Raw genomic sequence first — 10441 nt, forward strand, 5'->3', positions numbered from 1 at the left:
CATGGGTACCGCCGGCAGCAGAGGCGGGTGACAGTGCCAGAGGTCCCCATGGTGCTGGGCACCGACTGGATAAGGGGCATGGAGGGAAGTGTGCCAGGGGGAACGCCTGGGGTGGTTTTGCGGATGGGGAAGGGAGGCGCAGTGCAGCCTGCGGCCACGATGTAGGGCCTGGTCGGGCACGTGGGTACGGACAATGCTAACATATCTGGCTTTCACCCCCAGCAGTCAATGGACTTCGGAAAGCAACGAGGAATGGTGGTATTCATCCTGTTTTCTGCTAGCCTGGGGGATGCACTGAGGCAGTACGAGCTGGAGATGTTCGGGATGTTGGAGATGGACCCTGCTACATTGGATCCTGTCCCAGTGCAACAGGAGGCAGCCGGTGAGAATGGGGAGCTGACCGCCCAACAGGCCGAGCAAGAGGTGGGAATAAGGCAACGCATGAGACCTCGAGTGTTTCACAGCGCTTGTCGTTCGAGGACATGGCAGACCGGTCGTGCCGTCGAAGACGCTGGCTGAGTAGGTGGACAGTGCAACACGTCTCCCAAGTCAGGATGCCGACAGCAACACGGGGGAATGTAAGAGGATACCTGCTCCTGGTGGCCGTCAAGGTGATGGTCGCCCTGAACGTTGACGCCACGGGATCCCTCTAGGCGCTGAGTGGGGACCTAACCGGCATCTCACAGGTGCATTCATGCCGTCATGCTGGCCCTAAATTCCGGGGTGGCACAAATAGATCAAATTCGATGTGGACCATTCCTATCAGGTTGCCCAGGCAGTGAGTTTTGCCATCCTCGCCAACATGCCCAGGTCCAGTGGTGATCGACGGGATGCAAGTCCCTAATGAGAACCATCGCATGAAAGGCCATTCTTTATAAACCTAAAGGGATCCACTCGATGAACCTGCAGCTGGTGTGTGACCTTAGGTGCACATCTTGCACGACTGCAGTTGGTACACGGGAAATGTGCACCCAGATTTCATGCAAGAACACTCGACGGTTCCCGTCTTCTTCGCGAGATACCCCCGGCTGAAAGTTTGTTTTTTGGGCAACAGGGTTTAGCTGCTGCAGCAGTGACTGACGACGCCTATCCGGAAGCCCCAGACTGTCAGAGAGACCATGCAGCGACCAGAGTCCTGATCGAGCAGTGCTTTGACGTCCTCAAGATGTAGTTCAGTTCCCTGCACCGTTCTAGAGGAGCCCTCCAGTATAGCGATGGGAGGGAGGATCGCCGACATTGTGGTGGCCTGCTGCGTCCCCCACAAGGTCACGCAGCAGAAGGGCGACGTGCTGCAGGAGTATGTTGAACTCCAGGCCTGGGGCGACGAGGAGGTTGTGGGTGAGCGTGCGGATGGTCATGGCATGGGGCCCCGGCAGGCACGGGAGGAATCACAACCTGTGTGCCAGGGCCAATGCGTCCGGTATGCTCTGATCGTCTGCAATTTCGCCATCCACTGGCCAAGGGCAAAGACACCACAACCCACACTACAATGTCTCCCTTGGCCACCGGCACACCCCACCCACTCCTGCACCCACTCCATGAAAGCTACCTGGCTCACGACGAGGTGCGGGCCCTGGGCTGGCACGGGCAGCCTGTCTAGCCCACGGGATGGAGGATGAAGACAATCTGCTCTGCGATGAGCTCAGGAGCTCCACATCACGTGACAACGTCTGACTCCAGCCCACAGTAGTACTTACCACGGCCACCTAGGTGACCTCTGCATGAGAGCTGGCCATTCCATCACGTGGTCCAAAGATTCCAAGGGCTGGCGGACGTGGGGCTGGAGTGGTGGGTGGTGGGTGGGTTGGGGGTGCGACCCCAGAGCGGTGAGCACTCCCTGAACCGCGGTCCCAGGGCCAACCACCCCCCCCCCCCCCACCATCAACCTCTACACATTTCCACCCGCGCGCCCCGCTTGCCCTCTGCGTCCACCCCAGTCCAGCCTTTCCATCCCAGTGCACCGAGGCAGGTTATAACATTCTGCAGAGATCTTTAATGTGCAAACAGATATGGTGGATTTTGCCCTAGCCCTTATCATTAAACTGTGCCCTGCACCCGTGCCAACTTAATAGTGTCCACTTTTCTAGCTATACAGACCCTAACGCTATGCCTAGGTGATCCTCAGGTGGTACATCAGGAGTGGAGGATACCTGCTGTGATTCCGGCCCTGTGACCTAGTTCCCCTTTGGTGGCCGCCTTCTAGGGCGACCTGGCCTGAATGGGCCCGGCTGCAGCTCGGGTCTCCTACGAGGCGTGGCGCCGCCCTGTTCTACCCGTTGCCCATGTGATACACCAGGGAGAGGAAGGGGAGTGGGGGGGAGGGGGCAGTCCGATGTGCTTCGGTGTTCCGGCACATCCCCTGCGGGAGTCACTGACACAGATTCCACCACTTCCTCCTTCCTTAAGGTGCCCGTTGGTCCATGGGCTAATCTATGGAATGGCGCTGCGAGCGGGGCTACATCCTGAGGCTGCCCTGCTACCTGACACTGCCAGTCCTGGAAGCTGCTGCCGCCTCATCCAGGGTCTTAATGCTCTCGGTCATGGACGATAGGGAGTGGACCACCTTGTTCTGGGATTGCACCATGTCATGCTGTGACTGGGCCATCTCCCTCTGTGTGCAACGTCGGTAAGCCCCTGGAAATTCTGTCTATGCTCTCAACCATTGCCCATTGCGACCAGTGCAAGCAACAGTGCACAGCTACAATATCCAAGTGGCCTTGGCACATAGTTGCCTGTGATAGTGCCGCCCTGCCCTAGTCCTTCGTCACCGCCTACACAAAGATTCCTGGTCCATGTTTACCCTGACCCATTTGCTGAAACCTTCACCCCCCAAGCCCTCCACCATGGACGCCATCCGTGCAGTGTTGGCCTGGGTGGCACAGATGGTCGCACCATCTCCTGCTCCATCAAGCGGATGGTGTCCTCCAACTACACCTGCAGATGCGGTATGATCACCGTTAACCCCTCATGTCGTGCCTGGTTCTACGACTGCAGCTCCGCAATCGATGGGGCTTCCTTATCCAGAAGCCCAAACCCCATCTGAAAGGCAGCTAGTCTATGGATCGGCTCGCACTCCCGACCGTCACTCTGCGTACCGGTGCATGTCGTAGTGCCCCCCAGGAGCCTCTTCACTGAGGTGGCGAACTGATGTCAGGGTCTCGGAGGGGTTGGAGATATCTCTGACGATTAATCAGTGTTATTGCTGGACTCGAGCTCCGGGGTGTCCTGAGGTGCAGGTCGTGGACTCCCAGCTATGGTGGTATCATCCTAGTCGCAGCCTGGCACCTGGGTGTCTGGCTGTTGCTGGGGTCTGGGGCGGGGGCACCATAGGGGCCCGCTCCTTCGCCAGAAGCTCCTTCAAGACACGAGAAAAGACATATGATTGCCGAAAGAACAGAAGGTCCTAAGCTCAAATCTTCATGACACTTTAGCCGATGCATGTCTTTAAGTCAAAACAGCGACATCGACAGGAATCTGGACAAGCTCTGTAGTCCGAAAGGATCAAAGTTAACCCTGTTATAGTCCAAATGTCGTACCTCCCCCACAGGATCATCTGTCGCTTGTTCTCTTCTGCAGTTTTTAATACTACTATCAGTACTCCCGCTGATTCGATAGGCTAAATGGCCTAGTTTGGTTCCAATATCTTACAGTCTTATTATCTTTAGGGATGCTGTAAAGGTGATTTGCACACATTTAGAAAGAAAAGGGACAAAGTAAATAAGTGATTTCAACCCTTGTCAAACTACATTACTATATTGAAATGACCAAAATTTAAAAATAATTGCCACTGAATTGTCTGAAGTGGGTTCTTCCAAGATGTTATTAAAACAAAAACATTATCCATTATTCGAACTGAATAATCGTCATTTCCCTGACTAATTTCTTACGCCTCAGGTCAATGTGGCAGGTCAGGGGCAGCACGGTGGCGCAGTGGTTAGCACTGCTGTCTGACGACGCTGGGGTCCTAGGTTCTATTCCTGCTCTGGCTTGCTATCCATGTGGAGTTTGCACATTCGCCTCGTGTTGACGTTGGCTTCGCCCCCACAACCGAAAAATATGCAGTGTAGGTGGATTGGCCACGTTAAATTGCGCCTTAATTGGAAAAAATTAATTGGGTATCCAAAATTAGAAAATTTATACATGGCACGACAGATGCCACTGATGTCTACATAGTGGCGAAAAATACGTTTTTATTCTTGAGGTAAAATCAGAAAAAGGGCAGGATGGGGAAGTAAAGAGGAGAAAGGGTTCGAAAAGGGGGCATAAGATAGGGCAAAGGGTGGGGAAAATATATATAAAGAAAGACAAAAAATAAATAAAAGGGCTGCAGCTAATAATATGATGTTGGTGAATTCGACGTTGAGACCAGAAAGCTGTTGTATGCCTAACCGGAAGATGAGATTCTGTTTCCAGTCTGCGTTGAGCTTCACTGGAACATTGCAGCAGGCCAAGGACAAACATGTGGACGTGGGAGCAGGGAGTGTGTTAAAATGGCAAGCAACGGGAAGGTCAGGGTCCTGAATGCGCAGAGACCGAAGGTGCTTGGCAAAGTGGTTCTTCCTCAACCTTGATTTCCCACCTACAGTTGTTGGCAGGGCCCTCAACAGCGTGCGGTCCATCACCCGCGCCAGTATCCCCGCCCCCTCCCCACCATCCCAGAATAAGGACAGAATCCCCCTCGTTCTCTCATTTCCTCCCACCAGCCTCGGTATGCAAAGCATAATCCTCTACCATTTTCGCCAACCCCAGCGTGATACCACCGCCAAATGTATCTTCCCTTCAGTCCTTCTGTCAGAATTCGGCAGAGACTGTTCCATCCGGTATAATCTAGTCCACTCCTCCACCATACCCAACACCTCTCCCATCACCCATGGCACCTTCCCATGCAATCGCAGAAGGTGTAACACCTGTCCTTTTACCTGGTTGAACATCCCAGCTCACAAACACTCATTCCAGGTTAAGCCGCGTTTAAATTGCACCCCATTCAGTTTGGTCAATCGCATTTGCTGCTCACTAGTGGTCTCCTCTATATCCGAGAGACCAAACGTAGACTGGGTGATCGCTTTGCTGAGTACCTGCATTCTGTGTGCATTCAGGACCCTTAGCTTCCCGTTGATTGCCATTTTAACACAGGGCCCTGCACCCATGGTCACGTGTCTGTCCGTGGCCTGCTGCAATGTTCCAGTGAAGCTCAACGCTCAACTGAAGGAACAGCATCTCATCTTCCGATTAGGCACGCTACAGCCTTCCGGTCTCAACTTAAAATTCAACAACTTCAGATGATTAGCTCTACCCCACCTCGACCCATTTGCTTTCATTCCATTTAATTTCAACTTTATTTTACCTTTCATTTCTTTCTTGTCTTTCTTTATATATAGTTCTCCCCCACTCTTCCCCCCTTCGTTGTCCCTCCTTTCCTTACGTTTTCTCCCCTTTGCATCCCCTTCCCCATTTTTCTCATTTTACCTCCCTCCCTGCAATGTCCCCCGTTCCCCCACATCTACATCTCACAGCTTACCATCTGATTTTAATTTCTCTGCTTTTTGGCCTTTCATCCATTTTATTCTCTCTGGGGACGGCCATTAGCACTCCTTTCCCTTGGTTTCTGTGGCTATGACTCATCTTCCATTCCCTCACCCTGCAATATAAGTATCTCCCACTTTCTATGCCTTTTTTGTTTGACAAAGGTTCATCGAGACTCGAAACGTTCGCTCGTTTCTCTCGCTACAGATGCAGCCAAACCTGCTGGGAGTTTCCAGCATTTTTTGTTTTGGCGAAACACTACTCGCTACAGGTCTCCTTTCGGAAAAAAGACCCTTCGATCGCTACTTTCTGTCTTCTATAACCAAGCCAATTCAGCATTCACCTAGCTCCCCCCCCCCCTCCCCCTCCCCCTCCCCACCCCACAACTCATGTGAGTTTAGTTTTTGTACCAGTCTGCCATGAGGGAACTTGTCAAACGCCTTACTAAAGACCATATAAACTATACCCAAAGCCATTCCCTCATCAGTTTTCTTTTTTACCTGTTCGTAAAACTCATTCAAGTTGGTGAGACATAAACTTCCCCACACAAAACCGTTCTGCTGGTCACTAACTAATGCATTTTCCTCCAAATGCGCATTTACCCTGTCCCTCAGCATCTTTTCCAAAAACGTCCCGACCGCTGATGTCAGGCTCGCCGGCCTATAATTTGTTCGATTTTCCCTGCTTCCTTTCTTAAACAAGGGAACAGCGTTGGGTATTCATTCTCCAGTCCTCTGGAACCTCGCCTGTGGTCAAAGAGGATGTGAAGGCACTAGCTATATCTCCCTTTGCCTCCGGAAGTAACCTGGCATGGTTCCAGTACGGCCCCGGGGACTTGTATACCTTAATGCAATTGAGGATACTTAACACTTCCTCCTTTGATATGGAGACGTTCTAAAGCGCGTGCACACACCTATCCCTGACCTCAAACTCCGTCATGTCCTTCTCCCTGGCGAATACCAATACAAAGTACTCATTAAGAATTTCAATTTCACTCAGTTCATCTGGTTGTACGCATAACCTTCCTCCATTGTCCTTGAGCGGGCCTACACTTTCTCTTGCCACCCTCTTGTTCCGAATATATGCCTAAAAGAAGTGGGATTCTCGTTGATCATGTTTGCTGAAGATATTTCATGGCACTTGGTAGCCATCCTAATTCCACGTTCAAGTTCCTTCCTACTTTCACTGTAGTCCTCAAGGCTTCGTCAGTTTTTAGATGCCTAGACCTAGCGTATGCTTCCTTTTCACATTTGACTAATCTTACAATTTCCCTTGTCATCCATGGTTCCCGAATCTTGGCATTTATATCCTTTATTTTGGCGGCGACATCCGACACTTCAATCAACTGGCCTTTTAAAAATCTCCCACGTGTCAGACGTGGATTTGCTGCCAAATAACTGCTCCCAATCCACATTCCCACCATTGCTGCTTAATTTGGATATAATTGGCCCTCACTCAAATAAGCACCCTCGCCCGGCGCCACTCTTGTCGTTATCCGTGACTACCCAAAATCTTCTGAAATGATAGTCGCTAAGACCAAAATGCTTCCCCACTGAAACGTCAATCCCGTGGCCTGGCACATTCCCCAATATCAAATCTAGTATGGCCCCTTCCCTGGTTTGAATATCAACATACTGCATCAAATAGCCCTCCAATTGTTAGATGGAAACATCTAACAAATTACTCTCCCTCCGGGCACCTGGCTGTAAGGGATTCTTAGTCAATATGGAAGTTAAAGTCCCCCGTCGCAATTACCCTGAGTTTTTCACACCTTTCAGTATCTGACTACACAACTGCCCCTCTGTCTCCTGCGGCGTGTTGGATGCTCAATGTTACTCCGAGCATTGTGATTTCACCCTTTTTATTCCTAAGTTCCACCCATAATACCGCACTGCACGATCCCTCCAATGTGTCCTCCCTCAACACAGATGTGATCTGCTCCCTATTCAGCATTGCAACTGCCCAACCTCTTTTGTTTCCCCTTCTGACCCGTCTAAAACAACGATACCCGGAATGTTAAGCTGCCAGTCCTGTCCCTCCTTTAACCTGTCTTTGCATTTGCAATTGCATCATAGTTCCATCTCTTAATCCAGGCTCTCAGTTCGTCTGTTTTACTTGTTATAGTTCTTTCATTCTGCACTGTACTACAGGCGCGCTGGGCCCTGCCCCGAGCCTCTGCCTGCTCTTACTCTGAACTGTGTTCATCTCAGTCTCACTTATTTATCCCCAGTGTGCTTCCCAATTGTAGGTCCGATTTTGATGAAATCTAAACCACTTCCATTTCCGAGGTTTGTTATTTAATTTGGCGATAAAATTTGATATATTTATCTTATTGTTAATCACGGTTGTACCACTTTTCTTTATTTGTGTGGCCGTTCGTCCTTGCATTAATATGCATTTAACATTTTCGATAAATTTCATGTCTACAATCATACATTTTGAAAAGTCATTTCAAGATCTCCATTTGAATGTTCGCAACGACAGGCTACGTAGTTTACTATTACGAGATGTGTCATCCTCGGGACAAATATAGAATGACAATTTCCATGATATTGTTTCACTCTTCCTTCGAAGCCAATGTGTTATAAGACCTCCCTCATTCTTCAAGACCAGATCTAAAATAAACGGCTCACTTGTTGGTTCGACGGCATACTGATCTGAAAAACTATCTTGGATTTTCGTTCTACGAGCTGTACGAATAAGGCACTTTCCATAAGACCAGTAGAGCGGAAGTAAGGCCATTCGGCCCATCGTCTGGGATTTCTTTCTGTTGAGTAATATAAATGGCAGTAGTATTGTGGACTGACCTGCTCAATTTTGCTATTGCCGTTCACAATGCACTGAACTGGAAACACTCCTTTGTTTGTTTAGTGACTGTAACTAACGGCAAATATTGTGCAAGCTGCGTTTCTCAGCTGGGAACGGATTGTTCTATAAAGGGGCTCCGAGGGATCTCACACATTTCCAGTGAGAACTGCAAAGCGGATCAGTGGGCGAAGGTTCTTCCAAATAATGGAACGGCCGATAATTCTACAGATCAAAGACATTTACTATCCTGTTCTGGTAGCCATTGGTACTCCCGGTAAGCCAGAATAGCGTTCTGTATAATAGCTGTTAATATTTATTGTCACTTATTACCAGTGTCACTGGTAATGTAACAGAACAAGAATGTCCTCCTGGCAGATCTGTTTTTCTGGTCAATTAACGGTGAATAATAGCGCGAAGTGCCCACACAGCGGCAGGGGTGGGGGCTCTGCTGGACGGTGGAAGGAGAGAGTCAGGACACAGCTTTCTCTCGAAAAGAAGAGACGGCGAGACTATTCCCCGACACTCCAATAGTTTGATGAATCAAATGACAAAGCGGTTTTAAAATTTTATTATTTCAGGCACGTGAGAGGCATTAGCGTTGCCACCATTTGCTGTCCCTTTCTAATTGGACGTGAGTTGATGCTGGCGCATTTCCCATCACCTCATGGTATTATACATCCCTGACTACATTAATTTGATAATTTTACTGACTGCGGAAGAATTGCAAAACCATCCTGAAAAGTCGGCATTTTAAAGCAACGAGTTATAAAACACTCGGCTGGGAAAAAAGTTAAGGGTTCCACCAGATCCCACTCAGTTCCAGTGCACACGCCTATTACACAGGCGTGTTTCTGAATTATGTTATTTTCTCGCTCATTTGAATGATTTATTTGAATTGTCGTTTTTCCAATTATTGAGCTTTAATTTTGTTTGAATCTAATACTGCGAACCTTGTCTCCAAATAAATCACAGGGACTAAATGTGAAGTTTCATCACTTTCACCACTGGTCTTGTGTATTAATGCAGAAAATCGTGTCGCTGAACCATAATGTACAAGTTTATTTAAATTGTTTGTTTTTAGTGCATAGCACAGAAAGTGGACATTAAGAAATGTGTGAGAGAATTCCTTTGACACTGCCGAAAATAAATACGTTATAGAATCATCTAAGATTTACTTTCATAGCTTTTTGTAGCTGAACTCTTCCTGTTAGGTCCTCACATTGTATCATTTCTTTTCAAACTCATCTTCTCCGTGAGACCCATTTCCTTGTTTCCTGATTCTTCTTAGTCCGTCTAAATTGCTGATCAACAACTTCACTTGATTCTCCCCATGCTGGCTAATATTGTCAGTAACTGTCTTTCTTCCAATGAGACCGTTCGCTCCATGGTCAGCTTACTACTAAAAACAATCCTCTTCTTATCTAGTTCTTGCAAACTACGGCCTCGTCTCCAACCTCGCTACCTTTGAAAAGCCCCTGGACACATTGTCTCCTCTCGAAAGTGTGTCGACCTTTTTCAATCTCCATGTTTGAATCCCTCCAATAATGTTCAACTGCAGCTACAATATGAAAATAGATTCAATCAAAGAAACAAATCGCACCACATACGAATCGTCCATTCTATCGTTTCGCTCCGTGTCTGTCTGCAACCGTTGAAAACGTTTACCAAGCCACCTTCCTCCAACCTTCGATTCTGTCTTCTAGCTGATCAAGATAGTATTCTCCTCGCTCCAAAGACATTTAGGGACATTAAGGGGAAACATGTTCAACGATTAACACTACAATGACGTCACTGTGAAAAGCCCCTAGTCGCCACATTCCGGCGCCTGTTCGAGTGCACAGAGAGAGAATTAAGAACGTCCAATTCACGTAACAGCACGTCCTTCGGGATTTGTGGGAGGAAACCGGAGCACTCAGAGCAAACCCACGCACACACGGGGATAACTTGCAAACTCCACACAGCCAGTGATCCAAGCCTAGGAATCGAACCTGCGACCCTGGAGTTGTGATCAAAGAGTGTTATCCACTTTCCTACCGTACCACCACTCACTCCATCTCAGATGGAATAATGTAAATAAAACCGGTGGACGAACAAAGCCAATGTACTTGCA

The sequence above is a fragment of the Scyliorhinus torazame genome, chromosome 4, assembly GCF_047496885.1.
Source record: "Scyliorhinus torazame isolate Kashiwa2021f chromosome 4, sScyTor2.1, whole genome shotgun sequence".
Lineage (NCBI taxonomy): Eukaryota > Metazoa > Chordata > Chondrichthyes > Carcharhiniformes > Scyliorhinidae > Scyliorhinus > Scyliorhinus torazame.